This window comes from Arachis hypogaea, chromosome 5 (assembly GCF_003086295.3).
Source record: "Arachis hypogaea cultivar Tifrunner chromosome 5, arahy.Tifrunner.gnm2.J5K5, whole genome shotgun sequence".
NCBI lineage: Eukaryota > Viridiplantae > Streptophyta > Magnoliopsida > Fabales > Fabaceae > Arachis > Arachis hypogaea.
Genome location: NC_092040.1, coordinates 80019309 through 80037859, shown reverse-complemented (window position 1 = coordinate 80037859; position 18551 = coordinate 80019309). Strand labels below are relative to the sequence as shown.

General features: G+C 41.5%; 2 non-coding genes across 2 annotated transcripts; one reads left to right on the top strand and one right to left on the bottom strand.

The window, feature by feature from the left end:
* The first annotated feature begins 2897 nt into the window (after positions 1-2897).
* Positions 2898-3005, top strand: LOC112804197 (small nucleolar RNA R71). Its single transcript, XR_003202817.1, has one exon. It is a non-coding gene; the product is annotated as a small nucleolar RNA R71 (small nucleolar RNA).
* Positions 3006-12072: 9067 nt separating this feature from the next.
* On the bottom strand, positions 12073-12180 carry LOC112804941 (small nucleolar RNA R71). The gene has a single exon (XR_003203557.1). It is a non-coding gene; the product is annotated as a small nucleolar RNA R71 (small nucleolar RNA).
* Positions 12181-18551: the final 6371 nt, after the last annotated feature.

Sequence of the window (18551 nt, the reverse complement as noted above, 5' to 3'; positions counted from 1 at the left end):
AGCCAATTCTTTGGATCCGGGTTCACACTTTGATCATGGTTCTTGGTGATCCATGCATTGGCATAGAACTCTTGAACCATTAAGATTCTGACTTGTTGAATGGGGTTGGTAAGAACTTCCCAACCTCTTCTTTGAATCTCATGTCAGATCTCCGGATATTCACTCTTTTTGAGTTTGAAAGGGACCTCGGGGATTACCTTCTTCAAGGCCACAACTTCATAGAAGTGGTCTTGATGCACCCTTGAGATGAATCTCTCTATCTCCCATGACTCGGAGGTGGAAGCTCTTGCCTTCCCTTTCCTCTTTCTAGAGGTTTCTCCAGCCTTGGATGCCATAAATGGTTATGGAAAAACAAAAAGCAATGCTTTTACCACACCAAACTTAAAAGGTTTGCTCGTCCTCGAGCAAAAGAAGAAAGAAGAGAGTAGAAGAAGAAGAAATAGATGAGATTTAAATGGCTTTGTGTTCGGCCAAAGGGGGGAGAAGTAGTGTTTAGGTTGTGTGAAAATGAAGGAGTGAAGATGGGTTTATATAGGGGTGGGGGTTATGGTTTGGTTATGGGAGGGTGATTTTGGGTGGGAAGGTGTTTTGAATTTGAATGGTGAGGTAGGTGGGGTTTTATGAAGGCTGGATGTGAGTGGTAAAGAGAAAGATGGGATTTGATAGATGAAGGGTTTTTGGGGAAGAGGAGTTGAGGTGATTGGTGAATGGGTGAAGAAGAGAGAGAGTGGTGGGGTAGGTGGGGATCCTGTGGGGTCCACAGATCCTGAGGTGTCAAGGAAAAGTCATCCCTGCACCAAGTGGCGAGCAAAATTGCTCTTTGTGCCAATTCTGGCGTTAAACGCCGGGCTGGTGCCCATTTCTGGTGTTTAACGCCGAGTTCTTGCCCTTTTCTGGCGTTTAACGCCAGTCTGGTGATCCTTTCTGGCGTTAAACGCCCAGAATGGTGCCAGACTGGGCGTTAAACGCCCATCTGCTAGCCTTACTGGCGTTTAAACGCCAGCAGGTTCTTCCTCCAGGGTGTGCTGTTTTTCTTTCTGTTTTTCATTCTGTTTTTGCTTTTTCCATTGATTTTGTGACTTCTCATGATCATCAACCTATAGAGAACATAAAATAACAAAGGAAAATAGATAAAATATAACATTGGGTTGCCTCCCAACAAGCGCTTCTTTAATGTCAGTAGCTTGACAGAGGGCTCTCATGGAGCCTCACAGATACTCAGAGCAATGTTGGAACCTCCCAACACCAAACTTAGAGTTTGAATGTGGGGGTTCAACACCAAACTTAGAAGTTGGTTGTGGCCTCCCAACACCAAACTTAGAGTTTGACTGTGGGGGCTTTGTTTGACTCTGTTTTGAGAGAAGCTCTTCATGCTTCCTCTCCATGGTGACAGAGGGATATCCTTGAGTTTTAAACACAAGGGATTCTTCATTCACTTGAATGATCAATTCTCCTCTATCAACATCAATCACAGCCTTTGCTGTGGCTAGGAAGGGTCTGCCAAGGATGATGGATTCATCCATGCACTTCCCAGTCTCTAGGACTATGAAATCAGCAGGGATGTAATGGTCTTCAACTTTTACCAGAACGTCCTCTACCAGTCCATAAGCTTGTTTTCTTGAGTTGTCTGCCATCTCTAGTGAGATTTTTGCAGCTTGCACCTCAAAGATCCCTAGCTTCTCCATTACAGAGAGAGGCATGAGGTTTACACTTGACCCTAGGTCACACAAGGCCATCTTGAAGGTCATGGTGCCTATGGTACAAGGTATTGAAAACTTCCCAGGATCCTGTCTCTTTTGAGGTAATTTTTGCCTAGACAAGTCATCTAGTTCTTTGGTGAGCAAAGGGGGTTCATCCTCCCAAGTCTCATTTCCAAATAACTTGTCATTTAGCTTCATGATTGCTCCAAGGTATTTAGCAACTTGCTCTTCAGTGACATACTCATCCTCTTCAGAGGAAGAATACTCATCAGAGCTCATGAATGGCAGAAGTAAGTCCAATGGAATCTCTATGGTCTTATTTTGAGCCTCAGATTCCCATGGTTCCTCACTGGGGAACTCATTAGAGGACAGTGGACGTCCATTAAGGTCTTCCTCAGTGGCGTTCACTGCCTCTTCCTCCTCTCCAAATTCGGCCATGTTGATGGCTTTGCACTCTCCTTTTGGATTTTCTTTTGTATTGCTTGGAAGAGTATTAGGAGGGAGTTCAGTAATTTTCTTGCTCAGCTGTCCCACTTGTGCCTCCAAATTTCTAATGGAGGACCTTGTTTCAGTCATGAAACTTTGAGTTGTTTTGATTAGATCAGAGACCATGGTTGCTAAGTCAGAGGTGTTCTGCTTAGAACTCTCTGTCTGTTGCTGAGAAGATGATGGAAAAGGCTTGCCATTGCTAAACCTGTTTCTTCCACCATTATTATTGTTGAAACCTTGTTGAGGTCTCTGTTGATCCTTCCATGAGAGATTTGGATGATTTCTCCATGAAGGATTATAGGTGTTTCCATAGGGTTCTCCCATGTAATTCACCTCTTCCATTGAAGGGTTCTCAGGATCATAAGCTTCTTCTTCAGATGAAGCCTCCTTAGTACTGCCTGGTGCATTTTGCATTCCAGACAGACTTTGAGAAATCATATTGACTTGCTGAGTCAATATTTTGTTCTGAGCCAATATGGCATTCAGAGTATCAATCTCAAGAACTCCTTTCTTCTGATTAGTCCCATTGTTCACAGGATTCCTTTTAGAAGTGTACATGAATTGGTTATTTGCAACCATTTCAATTAGATCTTGAGCTTCTGTAGGCGTCTTCTTCAGATGAAGAGATCCTCCAGCAGAGCTATCCAAAGACATCTTGGACAGTTCAGATAGACCATCATAGAAAATACCTATGATACTCCATTCAGAAAGCATGTCAGAGGGACACTTTCTGATTAATTGTTTGTATCTTTCCCAAGCTTCATAGAGGGATTCTCCTTCCTTCTGTCTGAAGGTTTAGACTTCCACTCTAAGCTTACTTAATTTTTGAGGTGGAAAGAACTTTGCCAAGAAGGCATTAACTAGCTTTTCCCAAGAGTTCAGGCTTTCTTTAGGTTGAGAATCCAACCATGTTCTAGCTCTGTCTCTTACAGCAAAAGGGAATAGCATAAGTCTGTAGACCTCAGGGTCAACCCCATTAGTCTTGACAGTGTCACAGATTTGCAAGAATTCAGCTAAAAACTGATGAGGATCTTCCAATGGAAGTCTGATGTGTGGAAAACGATCCAACACAAAACTCACCGGCAAGTGTACCGGGTCGCATCAAGTAATAATAACTCACATGAGTGAGGTCGATCCCACAGGGATTGAAGGATTGAGCAATTTTAGTTTAGTGGGTGATTTAGTCAAGCGAATCAAGTTTTGGTTGAGTGATTTGTGTTTAACAGGGAGTAAATGACAGTAATTGTAAAGGGGGAAGGGAGAAATGCAGTAAATTAAAGAACAGAATTATAAATTTGCAGAATCTTAAAGAGCAAGAAAGTAAATGACTGAAACTTAAAGTGCAAGAAACTTAAATTGCAGTAACTTAAATGGCAAGAAAGATAAATGGCTTGAATATAAAAGGGAATTGAGGAATGGGATTGCAGGATCTAAACAAAGAAGAAGTAAATTGCAACAAATAAGAGAGCAACAATTAAATCAGAAGCAATAAGCATTCAAACAGAAAGGAAATAAAATGTAGCAGAGGTTCACAGAAGAACCTAAGTGAATTTTGATCTCAGGACTCAAGGGCTTAGGTAGCAGAGCCTAAAACCCAATTTCCTTCCCAGATCTGAATTATCTAAGCAATTGACAGAAAATTAAAGAAGAAGCAATAGAAGAATAGAATTGAAATTGAATTATGCAGAAAACAAATTGAAAAGGGTTTGAATGGGAATTGAGACAGAATTTCCTCAATTTCACACACCCAAATCTCAAAAACAGAAGAGTAGAATTGCCCAAGTAAGAATGAGGAAGGAGATCAGTCAATTCTCCCTTGATCCTCTTGGTGCTCGGACAAGTCTCTCAAGAAAGCTCAAAGAAAAGTGCAGAGACTAGCCAAAAGTAAGTCAAAAGGTAAAAATTCAAAAGAAGGTAAAAAGGTTCCCAAGTAAAATTACATCAAACTAGCTTCTATATATACACTTTCTATTCTTGGATTTTGGGATTTGGATGGGCTTTTGATTTGGTGAAGAAATGAATTAAAATGGGAATTTAATTTGGATTTTCGGCCCATGAAAATCACTCCCAGGAGGCTGCCCTGCCCTTGTGGAGGGCAGGGCAGAAAATTGATGCATGGTGCGGACGGTTGGTGCGGCCTTGGTGCGAGTTGGTGCGAGTTGGTGCGGCGTGGTGCGAGTCTGGCGCGCCCTGATGCGTGAGATGCTGCCCTGCCCGCGCCATGGGCAGGGCAGGAAAAGTTGGTGCTGCCAGGGACGAACGTTGCGCGTGTTGGTGCTGCCAGGGATGGGAATTGGTGCGCCAGGGACGAGCGTGGTGCGCCAGGAATGCAAAACGCTGCCCTGCCCGCGCCAAGGGCAGGGCAGAAAGTTGTGGTGCTGCCAGGAGGGGTCGTGGTGTGCCAGATGCTGCCAGGAACGTCCCATGGTGCGCCAGATGCTGCCAGGAACGTCCCATGGTGCGCCACACACAAAATGCTGCCCTGCCCGCGCCAAGGGCAGGGCAGAGTTCTCTCCTTGCACGCCTCGTGTTCGAAACATGGCTTGGGCACAAATTCCATTAATTTCCTTGGTTTCTTGGCACGGCACTCATCCTTAAGTCTTGGCTTCCTCATGGTTCCTTGTTCGAACCTTGTAGCATGCATGGGTGACATTTTCCCTTGAATTTCTTTCCTTGGAGAGCCCGATTCTGCCCTCCACAAGGGCAGGGCAAGGTTCTCTTCCTCTTGGTCCCAAGGCACCATTTTGTGCTCTGCCCTTGTAGTGGGCAGGGCAGAGTTGCCTTCATTGTTTGGTTTCCTTATGTTGCCCTCCTAGAGGGCAGTCTGCTCTTGTGGAGGGCAATGTTACCTCCCCTTTAGCATGCGGCACGCTTCTTCTCTCCTTGGCCACGCTTTCCTTTCCTTAGGCCACACTTCTTAGGCCACGCTTTTCCTTTTCTTTTCTTTTCTTCACCTATAATAAACCAAAACAACCACTCCAAGTATCACTAAATTCAAGAGGCTTATAAATCAATTAAAATTCAATTAAAATTAGCTTAAACCTCATGGATTAACATTAATTTCATGGTGGTTGCTTGATTTAAAGAAGTTATGCATTTTCACTCCAAATCACTTACTTAGGATGCAAGAAAGTGCATAAATGCTATCAAAACAAGTGAAATTAGCTTGAAAAATGGGTATATGATGACTTGTCATCACAGTCCATGGAACTTGCAATTCTGTTGCATTAGAGAAACTAATTGAGGCTTAAGCTCAAAGTTGTTTGCTCCAATGGCAGGGATAGAGATGCTTCTCCCATAGAAGTCGGGAGTAGGTGCAGTAAAGTCACCCAGCACCTTCCTTGCATTGTTGGCATTGTTGTTGTTTTCGGCTGCCATGGGGTCTTCTTCTTTGAAGATTTCTGTTAGGTCCTCTACAGAGAATTGTGCCTTAGCTTCTCTTAGCTTTCGCTTCAAGGTCCTTTCAGGTTCAGGGTCAGCCTCAACAAGAATGCTTTTGTCTTTGCTCCTGCTCATAAGAAAGAGAAGAGAATGTGGAATCCTCTATGTCACAGTATAGAGATTCCTTGAGGTGTCAGAGGACAAGAAAAATGGAAGGCAGAAGTAGAAGAATTCAAACTTATCAAGAGAGATAGAGTTCGAATTATTCATTGAGGAATAGTGTTAGTCCATAAATAGAAGGATGTGAGAAGAGGGGAAGTAATTTTCGAAAATTAAGTAAAAGATTTTGAAAACATTTTGAAAAACACTAATTGATTTTCGAAAATAAAAGTGGGAAAGAAATCAAGTGATTTTTGAAAAAGATTTTATTGAAAAGATTTAATTTGAAAAAGATTTGATTTTGAAAAGATTTTGAAAACTAGAAAAAATTTGTTTGAAAACAAAATCTTCCCTCTTGTGCCATCCTGGCGTTAAACGCCCAGAATGGTGCACATTCTGGCGTTTAACGCCCAAACCACTACCCTTTTGGGTGTTAAACGCCCAGCCAGGCACCCTGGCTGGCGTTTAAATGCCAGTCTGTCTTCTTCACTGGGCATTTTGAACACCCAGCCTTTTTCTGTGTAATTCCTCTGCTGTATGTTCTGAATCTTCAATTCTCTGTATTATTGACTTGAAAAGACACAAATTAAAAATATTTTTGGATTTTTAATAATGAGGAATAATCAAAATGCAACTAGAATCAAATAACAATGCATGCAAGACACCAAACTTAGCAGTTAGTATACTACTGACACTAACAAAATGAGAATGCATATGAGACACACAAACACTCAAGTCAAGAGAATTTAAAGATCAGAGTAATGAAATCATCAAGAACAACTTGAAGATTAATGAAGACACATGCATGATTGCAAAAAGAACAGACACATGCAATTGACACCAAACTTAACATGAGACTCTAGACTCAAACAAGAAATATTTTTGGATTTTTTTTTTTCGAAAATTAAGTGAAAAAAGAAAACAAAGATATCAAAATTCTTAATGAGAATTCCAGGAATCATGCAATGTTAGTCTAAGACTCCGGTCCAAGAATTAGACATGGCTTCATAGCCAGCCAAGCTTTCAAAGAAAGCTCCGGTCCAAAACACTAGACATGGCCAACGGCCAGCCAAGCCTTAGCAGATCACTGCTCCAATAGCAAGATTGATAGAAATCAACAAGCTATTGTGATGATAAGTTGAAATCTCGGTCCAATAGAATTAGACATGGCTTCACAGCCAGCCAGACTTCAACAGATCATCATGAAACACTAGAATTCATTCTTAAGAACTCTGAGAAAAAATACCTAATCTAAGCAACAAGATGAACCGTCAGTTGTCCAAACTCAACAATCCCCGGCAACGGCGCCAAAAACTTGGTGGACGAAATTGTGATCACTACAACTTCACACAACTAACCAGCAAGTGTACTGGGTCGTCCAAGTAATAAACCTTACGCGAGTAAGGGTCGATCCCACAGAGATTGTTGGTATGAGGCAAGCTATGGTCACCTTGTAAATCTTAGTCAGGCAGACTCAAATGGTTATGGATGATGAATAAAACATAAAGATAAAGATAGAGATACTTATGTAATTCATTGGTGGGAATTTCAGATAAGCGTATGAAGGTGCTGTGTCCCTTCCGTCTCTCTGCTTTCCTACTGTCTTCATCCAATCCTTCTTACTCCTTTCCATGGCAAGCTGTATGCAAGGGTTTCACCGTTGTCAGTGGCTACCTCCCATCCTCTCAGTGGAAATGTTCAACGCACCCTGTCACGGCACGGCTATCCAGCTGTCGATTCTCGATCATGTCGGAATAGAATCCAGTGATTCTTTTGCGTCTGTCACTAACGCCCCACAATCGCGAGTTTGAAGCTCGTCACAGTCATTCAATCATTGAATCCTACTCATAATACCACAGACAAGGTTTAGACCTTCCGGATTCTCTTGAATGCCACCATCAGTTCTAGCTTATACCACGACGATTCCGGTTAAAGAACCCAAGAGATAAACATTAGAGCCTTGTTTGCTTGTAGAACAGAAGTGGTTGTCAGTCACTTGTTCATAAGTGAGAATGATGATGAGCGTCACATTCATCATGTTCTTGGGTACGAATGAATATCTTGGAACAAGAACAAGCGGAATTGAATAGAAGAACAATAGTAATTGCATTAATACTCGAGGTACAGCAGAGCTCCACACCTTAATCTATGGTGTGTAGAAACTCCACCGTTGAAAATACATAAGTGATAGTGTGATCATTGGCTTCGGCCCCAGAGAGGGAACCAGAAGATCCAAGATGAAAATACAATAGCAAAAGTTCCTATATATAGAGAACTAGTAGCCTAGGGTTTACAAATGATGAGTTAATGACATAAAAATCCACTTCCGGGCCCACTTGGTGTGTGCTTGGTGATGAGCGGATAATTTATACGCTTTTTGGCATTGTTTTTAGTATGTTTTTGGTATGATCTAGTTAGTTTTTAGTATATTTTTATTAGTTTTTAGTTAAAATTTACTTTTCTGGACTTTACTATGAGTTTGTGTGTTTTTCTGTGATTTCAGGTATTTTCTGGCTGAAATTGAAGGACCTGAGCAAAAATCTGATTCAGAGACTAAAAAAGGACTGCAGATGCTGTTGGATTCTGACCTCCCTGCACTCAACGTGGATTTTCTGGAGCTACAGAAGCCCAATTGGCGCGCTCTCAACGGCGTTGGAAAGTAGACATCCTGGGCTTTCCCGCAATATATGATAGTCCATACTTTGCCCAAGATTTGATGGCCCAAACCGGCGTTCAAAGTCACCCTCAAAAATCCCAGCGTTAAACGCCCAAACTGGCACCAAAATGGGAGTTAAACGCCCAAACTGGCACTAAAGCTGGCGTTTAACTCCAAGAAGAGTCTCTACACGAAAATGCTTCATTGCTCAGCCCAAGCACACACCAAGTGGGCCCGGAAGTGGATTTTTATGTCTTTTACTCATCTCTGTACACCCTAGGCTACTAGTTTTCTATAAGTAGGACCTTTTACTATTGTATTTTGATCGGGGGAATCTTTTGATCACTTTAGATCTCTAGATCATCTTTGAACGTCTAGTTCTTAGATCATTGGGAGGCTGGCCTCACGGCCATGTCTAGACCTTGTTCTTATGTATTTTCAACGGTGGAGTTTCTACACACCATAGATTAAGGTGTGGAGCTCTGCTGTACCTCGAGTATTAATGCAATTACTATTGTTCTTCCATTCAATTCCGCTTGTTCTTGTTCTAAGATATCACTTGTTCTTCAACTTGATGAATGTGATGATCCGTGACACTCATCATCATTCTCACCTATGAACGTGTGACTGACAACCACCTCCGTTCTACCTTCGATTGGGTGAATATCTCTTGGATTCCTGATTGCACGATGCATGGTTGATCGCCTGACAACTGAGCCAACCATTCCGTGAGATCAGAGTCTTCGTGGTATAGGCTAGAACTGATGGTAGCATTCAAGAGAATCCGGAAGGTCTAACCTTGTCTGTGGTATTCTGAGTAGGATTCAATGATTGAATGACTGTGACGTGCTTTAAACTCCTAGCAGGCGGGGCGTTAGTGACAGACGCAAAAGAATCGCTGGATTCTATTCCGGCCTGACCGAGAACCGACAGATGATTATCCATGCTGTGACAGAGCATAGGCAACGTAATCACTGAGAGGATGGGAGGTAGCCATTGACAACGGTGAAACCCTACATGAGCTTGCCATGGAAAGGAGTAAGAAGGATTGGATGAAGACAGTAGGAAAGCAGAGAGACGGAAGGGAAGGCATCTTCATGCGCTTATCTGAAGTTCCTACCAATGAATTACATAAGCACCTCTATCTTTATCTTTATGTTTATTTCGTTCATCACCATATCCATTTGAGTTTGCCTGACTAAGATTTACAAGATGACCATAGCTTGCTTCATACTAACAATCTCCGTGGGATCGACCCTTACTCGCGTAAGGTTTATTACTTGGACGACCCAGTGCACTTGCTGGTTAGTTGTGCGAAGTTGTGTAATGCCATGGTATTGAGCTACCAAGTTTTTGGGGTTCATGACCGGGGATTATGAGAGTTGTGAAAAAGTATTGTTCACAATTTTGCGCACCAAGTTTTTGGCGCCGTTGCCGGGGATTGTTCAAGTTTTGAGCAAGCTTTTGGTCCGGTAACATCAGTGCCAAGATCCGGCAACAGCACCAAGTTTTTGGCGCCGTTGCCGGGGATTGTTCAGTTTGGACAACTGACGGTTCATCTTGTTGCTTAGATTAGGTATTTTTTTTTCGAAATTCTTGAAGATGAATTCTAGAGTTTCATGATGATTTGTTGAAATCTGGCTGGCTGAGAAGCCATGTCTAATCTCATTGGACCGAGGTTTCAACTTATCATCACAAAAGCTTGTTGATTTTTATCAATCTTGCTTTTGGAGCAGTGATCTGCTAAGGCTTGGCTGGCCTTTGGCCATGTCTAGTGTTTTGGACCGAAGCTTTCTTTGAACGCTTGGCTGGCTGTGAAGCCATGTCTAATTCCTGGACCGGAGTCTTAGACTAGCATTGCACTGATTCCTGGAATTCTCATTAAGAATTTTGATTTCTTTTTCCTTTTAATTTTCGAAAAACACAAAAAAAAGAAAAATTCAAAAAAAATCATAAAAACCAAAAAAAAAATTTGCTTGTTTGAGTCTAGTGTCTCATCTTAAGTTTAGTGTCAATTGCATGCATTCATTCATGTGTATTAAGGATTTTCAAGTAATTCTTGATAATTTTCGTGCTCTAATCTTTGAATTCAATTGACTTGAGTGTTTTGTGTGTCTCATATGCGTTTTCATAGTGTCAGTAGTATACAAACTGCTAAGTTTGGTGTCTTGCATGCATTGTTATTTAATTCTTGTTGCATTTTGATTTGTTCTTATTATTAAAAATCCAAAAATAATTTTAATTTGTGTCTTCTCAAGTCAATGATACAGAGAATTGAAGATTCAGAACATACGGCAGAGGAATTATACAGAAAAAGCTGGGCGTTCAAAACGCCCAGTGTAGAAGGACAGACTGGCGTTTAAACGCCAGCCAGGGTACCTGGTTGGGCGTTTAACGCCCAAAAGGGTATAGTTTTGGGCGTTAAACGCCAGAATGTGCACCATTCTGGGCGTTTAACGCCATGATGGCACAAGGGGGAAGATTCTGTTTTTTTTATGCAATTTTTTTCAGGTTTTCAAAGTTTTTCAAAATCAAATCTTTTTCAAATTATATCTTTTCAATCATATATTTTCAAAATCAAATTCTTTCCTTTTTCAAAGATACTTACTATCAATTAATGATTTGATTCAACATTTCAAGTATGTTGCCTTTTCTGTTGAGAAAGGTTTAATGTTTGAATCATATCTTTTCTTGTTAGCCAAGTTTTTAATTTTCAAAATCAAATCTTTTTAAAATGTTTTTCAAATCATATCTTCTCAATCACATCTTTTTAAAACCAATCATATCTTCTTAACCACATCTTTTTCAAAATAATTTTCAATCAAATCTTCTTGATTTCTAATTTCAAAATCTTTTTCAAAAATCATTTTATTTCTTTCCCACTTTCATTTTCGAAAATTAAGTAATGTTTTTCAAAAATGTTTTCAAATTTTTTACTTAATTTTCGAAAATCACTTCCCTTCTTCTCACATCCTTCTATTTATGGACTAACATTATTCCTTGATGCAAAATTCGAACTCCATCTCCTTTGATAAGTTCGAATTTTCTACTTCTGTCTTCTACTCTTCTTTTCCTCTAACACTTCAAGGAATCTCTATACTGTGACATAGAGGATTCCACATTTTCTTGTTCTCTTCTCTTTCATATAAGCAGGAGCAAAGACAAAGGCATTCTTGTTGAAGCTGATCCTGAACTTGAAAGGACCTTGAAGAGAAAGCTAAGAGAATCAAAGCACAACTCTCTTTAGAGGACCTGACCGAATTCTTCAAAGAGGAAGAACTCATGGCAGCCGAAGACAACAATAATGCCAACAATGCAAGGAAGGTGCTGGGTGACTTCACTGCACCTACTCCCGATTTCTATGGGAGAAGCATCTCTATCCCTGCCATTAGAGCAAACAACTTTGAGCTTAAGCCTCAACTAGTTTCTCTAATGCAACAGAATTACAAGTTCCATGGACTTCCATTGGAAGATCCTCATCAGTTTTTAGCTGAGTTCTTGCAAATCTGTGACACAGTCAAGACTAATGGGGTTGACCCTGAGGTCTACAGACTTATGCTATTCCCTTTTGCTGTAAGAGACAGAGCTAGAACATGGTTGGACTCTCAACCTAAAGAAAGCCTGGACTCTTGGGAAAAGCTAGTCAATGCCTTCTTGGCAAAGTTCTTTCCACCTCAAAAATTGAGTAAGCTTAGAGTGGAAGTCCAAACCTTCAGACAGAAGGAAGGAGAATCCCTTTATGAAGCTTGGGAAAGATACAAACAATTAATCAGAAAGTGTCCTTCTGATATGCTTTCTGAATGGAGCATCATAGGTATTTTCTATGATGGTCTCTCTGAACTATCCAAGATGTCTTTGGATAGCTCTTCTGGAGGATCTCTTCATCTGAAGAAGACGCCTACTAAAGCTCAAGAACTGATTGAAATGGTTGCAAATAACCAATTCATGTACACTTCTGAAAGAAATCCTGTGAACAATGGGACTAGTCAGAAGAAAGGAGTTCTTGAGATTGACACTCTGAATGCCATTTTGGCTCAGAATAAAATATTGACCCAACAAGTCAATATGATTTCTCAAAGTCTGTCTGGAATGCAAAATGCACCAAGCAGTACTAAGAAAGCTTCATCTGAGGAAGAAGCTTATGATCCTGAGAATCCTTCAATGGAAGAGGTGAATTACATGGGAGAACCCTATGGAAACACCTATAATCCTTCATGGAGGAATCATCCAAATCTTTCATGGAAGGATCAACAGAGACCTCAACAAGGTTTCAATAACAATAATGGTGGAAGAAACAGGTTTAGCAATAGCAAGCCTTTTCCATAATCTTCTCAGCAACAGACAGAGAGTTCTAAGCAAAATAACTCTGACTTAGCAACCATGGTCTCTGATCTAATCAAAACCACTCAAAGTTTCATGACTGAAACTAGGTCTTCCATTAGAAACTTGGAAGGACAAGTGGGATAGCTGAGCAAGAAAATTACTGAACTCCCTCCTAGTACTCTTCCAAGCAATACAGAAGAAAACCCAAAAGGAGAGTGCAAGGCCATCAACATGGCCGAATTTTGGGAGGAAGAAGAGGCAGTGAACGCCACTGAGGAAGGCCTCAGTGGGCGTCCACTGGCCTCCAATGAGTTCCCCAATGAGGAACCATGGGAATCTGAGGCTCAAACTGAGACCATAGAGATTCCATTGGACTTACTTCTGCCATTCATGAGCTCTGATGAGTATTCTTCCTCTGAAGAGGATGAGTATGTCACTGAGGAGCAAGTTGCTAAATACCTTGGAGCAATCATGAAGCTGAATGACAAGTTATTTGGAAATGAGACTTGGGAGGATGAACCTCCTTTGCTCACCAAAGAACTGGATGACTTGTCTAGGCAGAAACTGCCTCAAAAGAGACAGGATCCTGGGAAGTTTTCAATACCTTGTACCATAGGCACCATGACCTTCAAGAAGGCCTTGTGTGACTTAGGGTCAAGTGTAAACCTCATGCCTCTCTTTGTAATGGAGAAGTTAGGGATCTCTGAGATGCAAGCTGCAAAAATCTCACCAGAGATGGCAGACAATTCAAGAAAACAAGCCCATGGACTTGTAGAGGATGTTCTGGTTAAAGTTGAAGACCATTACATCCCTACTGATTTCATAGTCCTAGAGACTGGGAAGTGCATGGATGAATCCATCATCCTTGGCAGACCCTTCCTAGCCACAGCAAAGGCTGTGATTGATGTTGATAGAGGAGAGTTGATCATTCAAGTGAATGAAGAATCCTTGGTGTTTAAGGCTCAAGGATATCCCTCTGTCATCATGGAGAGGAAGCATGAAGAGCTTCTCTCAAAACAGAGCCAAACAGAGCCCCCACAGTCAAACTCTATGTTTGGTGTTGGGAGGCCACAACCAAACTCTAAGTTTGGTGTTGAACCCCCACATTCAAACTCTAAGTTTGGTGTTGGGAGGTTCCAACATGGCTCTGAGTATCTGTGAGGCTCCATGAGAGTCCTCTGTCAAGCTACTGACATTAAAGAAGCGCTTGTTGGGAGGCAACCCAATGTTATATTTTATTTATTTTATTTTGTTATTTTTTCTTTTTTTTTTTGTAGGTTGATGATCATGAGAAGTCACAAAATCAATGAAAAAAGCAAAAACAGAATGAAAAACAGGAAGAAAAATAGCACACCCTGGAGGACGCACCCACTGGCGTTTAAACGCCAGTGAGGTTAGCTGTTGGGCGTTTAACGCCCAATCTGGCACCATTCTGGGCGTTTAACGCCAGAAAGGGGCACCAGACTGGCGTTAAACGCCAGAAAGGGGCAAGAAGCTGGCGTTAAACGCCAGAAATGGGCACCAGCCCGGCGTTTAACGCCAGAAATGGCTAAAAACGTGATTTTGTTTGCCATTTGGTGCAGGGATGACGTTTCCTTGACACCTCAGGATCTGTGGACCCCACAGGATCCCCACCTACCCTATCACTCTCTCTCTCTTCTTCACCCATTCACCAATCACCTCAACACCTCTTCCCAAAAACCCTTCACCTATCAAATCCCATCTTTCTCTTCACCACTCACATCCATCTTTCATAAAACCCCACCTACCTCACCATTCAAATTCAAACCACTTTCCCTCCCAAACCCACCCTCAAATGGCCGAACCCTCCCCTCCCCCTCTCCTATATAAACCCTCCTTCACTCCTTCATTTTCACACAACATACACACCACTTCTCCCCTTCTTGGCCGAAAATTAAAGCCATTCCCTTTCCCCTCATTTCTTCTTCTTCTACTCTCTTCTTTCTTCTTTTGCTCGAGGACGAGCAAACATTTTAAGTTTGGTGTGGTAAAAGCATTGCTTTTTATTTTTCCATAACCATTTATGGCATCCAAGGCCGGAGAAACCTCTAGAAAGAGGAAAGGGAAGGCAAAAGCTTCTACCTCCGAGTCATGAGAGATAGAAAGATTCATCTCAAGGGTGCATCAAGACCACTTTTATGAAGTTGTGGCCTTGAAAAAGGTGATCCCCGAGGTCCCTTTTTCACTCAAAAAGGGTGAATATCCGGAGATCCGACATGAGATCCGAAGAAGAGGTTGGGAAGTTCTTACCAACCCCATTCAACAAGTCAGAATCTTGATGGTTCAAGAGTTCTATGCCAATGCATGGATCACCAAGAACCATGACCAAAGTGTGAACCCGAATCCAAAGAATTATCTTACTATGGTTCGGGGGAAATACTTGGATTTTAGTCCGGAAAGTGTGAGGATGGCGTTCAACTTGCCTATGATGCAAGGAGATGAACATCCTTACACTAGAAGGGTCAACTTTGATCAAAGGTTGGACCAAGTCCTCACAGTCATATGTGAAGAGGGCGCCCAATGGAAGAGAGATTCAAGAGGAAAGCCGGTTCAATTGAGAAGGCATGACCTCAAACCCATGGCTAGAGGATGGTTGGAGTTCATCCAACGCTCAATCATTCCCACTAGCAACCGGTCCGAAGTTACCATAGACCGGGCTATCATGATCCATAGCATCATGATTGGAGAAGAAATAGAAGTTCATGAGGTTATAGCCCAAGAACTCTATAAGCTGGCGGACAAGTCCTCTACCTTAGAAAGGTTAGCCTTCCCTCATCATTTGTCACCTCTGTTATTCAGTTGGAGTTGACATAGAGGGAGACATCCCCATTGATGAGGACAAGCCCATCACTAAGAAGAGGATGGAGCACACAAGAGACCCTACTCATCATGAAATCCCTGAGATTCCTCAAGGGATGCACTTTCCTCCACAAAACTATTGGGAGCAACTAAACACCTCCCTAGGGGAATTGAGTTCCAACATGGGACAACTAAGGGTGGAGCATCAAGAACACTCCATCATCCTCCATGAGATTAGAGAAGATCAAAGACTCATGAGAGAGGAGCAACAAAGACAAGGAAGAGACATTGAGGAGCTCAAGCACTCTATAGGATCTTCAAGAGGAAGAAAGAGCCGCCATCACTAAGGTGGACCCGTTCTTTGATTTCCTTGTTCTTTATTCTTCTGTTTTTCGAATTTTATGCTTATGTTTGTCCATGTTTGTGTCTTGTGATCATTAGTGTCTTAGTGTCTATGCCTTAAAGTTATGAATGTCCTATGAATCCATCACCTTTCTTGAATAAAAACGTGCTTAAATTGAAAAGGAAAGAATTGCATGAATTTTGAATTTTATAACAGTTTAATTATTGTGATGTGGTGGCAATATTTTTGTTTTCTGAATGTATGCTTAAACAGTGCATATGTATCTTGAACTTGTGGTTCATGAATGTTGGCTCTTGAAAGAATGATGAAAAAGGAGACATGTTACTGAGGATCTGAAAAATCATTACAATGATTCTTGAAGCAAGAAAAAGCATTTCTATTCAAAAAAAAAATCGAAAAAAAAGAAAAAAAAATCGAAAAAAAAAGAAAACGAAAAAAAAAGAAAGAAGAGAAAAGAAAGAAATAAAGTTGTGATCCAAGGCAATAAGAGTGTGCTTAAGAACCTTAGACACCTCTGATTGGGGACTCTAGCAAAGCTGAGTCACAATCTGAAAAGGTTCACCCAATTATGAGTCTGTGGCATGTATGTATCCGGTGGTGATACTGGAAGACAGAGTACTTTGGGCCACAGCCAAGACTCAATAAGTAGCTATGTTCAAGAATCATCATACTTTACTAGGAGAATTAATAACACTATCTGGATTCTAAGTTCCTGAAGAAGCCAATCATTCTGAATTTCAAAGGATAGAGTGAGATGCCAAAACTATTCAGAGGCAAAAAGCTAAAAGCCCCGCTCATCTAATTAATACTGATCTTCACAGATGTTTTTGGGATTCATTGCATATTCTCTTCTTTTTATCCTATTTTGATTTTCAGTTGCTTGAGGACAAGCAACAATTTTAGTTTGGTGTTGTGATGAGCGGATAATTTATACGCTTTTTGGCATTGTTTTTAGTATGTTTTTGGTATGATCTAGTTAGTTTTTAGTATATTTTTATTAGTTTTTAGTTAAAATTCACTTTTCTAGACTTTACTATGAGTTTGTGTGTTTTTCTGTGATTTCAGGTATTTTCTGGCTGAAATTGAAGGACCTGAGCAAAAATCTGATTCAGAGACTAAAAAAGGACTGCAGATGCTGTTGGATTCTGACCTCCCTGCACTCGAAGCGGAATTTCTGGAGCTACAGAAGCACAATTGGCGCGCTCCCAACGGCGTTGGAACGTAGACATCCTGGGCTTTCCAGCAATATATGATACTCCATACTTTGCCCAAGATTTGATGGCCCAAACCGGCGTTCAAAGTCACCCTCAGAAATCCCAGCGTTAAACGCCCAAATTGGCACCAAAATGGGAGTTAAACGCCCAAACTGGCACTAAAGCTGGCGTTTAACTCCAAGAAGAGTCTCTACACGAAAATGCTTCATTGCTCAGCCCAAGCACACACCAAGTGGGCCCGGAAGTGGATTTTTATGTCTTTTACTCATCTCTGTACACCCTAGGCTACTAGTTTTCTATAAGTAGGACCTTTTACTATTGTATTTTGATCGGGGGAATCTTTTGATCACTAAGATCTCTAGATCATCTTTGAACGTCTAGTTCTTAGATCATTGGGAGGCTGGCCTCACGGCCATGCCTAGACCTTGTTCTTATGTATTTTTAACGGTGGAGTTTCTACACACCATAGATTAAGGTGTGGAGCTCTGCTGTACCTCGAGTATTAATGCAATTACTATTGTTCTTCCATTCAATTCCGCTTGTTCTTGTTCTAAGATATCACTTGTTCTTCAACTTGATGAATGTGATGATCCGTGACACTCATCATCATTCTCACCTATGAACGTGTGACTGACAACCACCTCCGTTCTACCTTCGATTGGGTGAATATCTCTTGGATTCCTGATTGCACGATGCATGGTTGATCGCCTGACAACCGAGTGCTCGCCTGACAACCGAGCCAACCATTTCGTGAGATCAGAGTCTTCGTGGTATAGGCTAGAACTGATGGCGGCATTCAAGAGAATCCGAAAGGTCTAACCTTGTCTGTGGTATTCTGAGTAGGATTCAATGATTGAATGACTGTGACGTGCTTTAAACTCCTAGCAGGCGGGGCGTTAGTGACAGACGCAAAAGAATCGCTGGATTCTATTCCGGCCTGACCGAGAACCGACAGATGATTATCCATGCTGTGACAGAGCATAGGCAACGTAATCACTGAGAGGATGGGAGGTAGCCATTGACAACGGTGAAACCCTACATGAGCTTGCCATGGAAAGGAGTAAGAAGGATTGGATGAAGACAGTAGGAAAGCAGAGAGACGGAAGGGAAGGCATCTTCATGCGCTTATCTGAAGTTCCTACCATTGAATTACATAGGTACCTCTATCTTTATCTTTATGTTTATTTCGTTCATCACCATATCCATTTGAGTTTGCCTGACTAAGATTTACAAGATGACCATAGCTTGCTTCATACTAACAATCTCCATGGGATCGACCCTTACTCGCGTAAGGTTTATTACTTGGACGACCCAGTGCACTTGCTGTTTAGTTGTGCGAAGTTGTGTAATGCCATGGTATTGAGCTACCAAGTTTTTGGGGTTCATGACCGGGGATTATGAGAGTTGTGAAAAAGTATTGTTCACAATTTCGCGCACCACTTGGG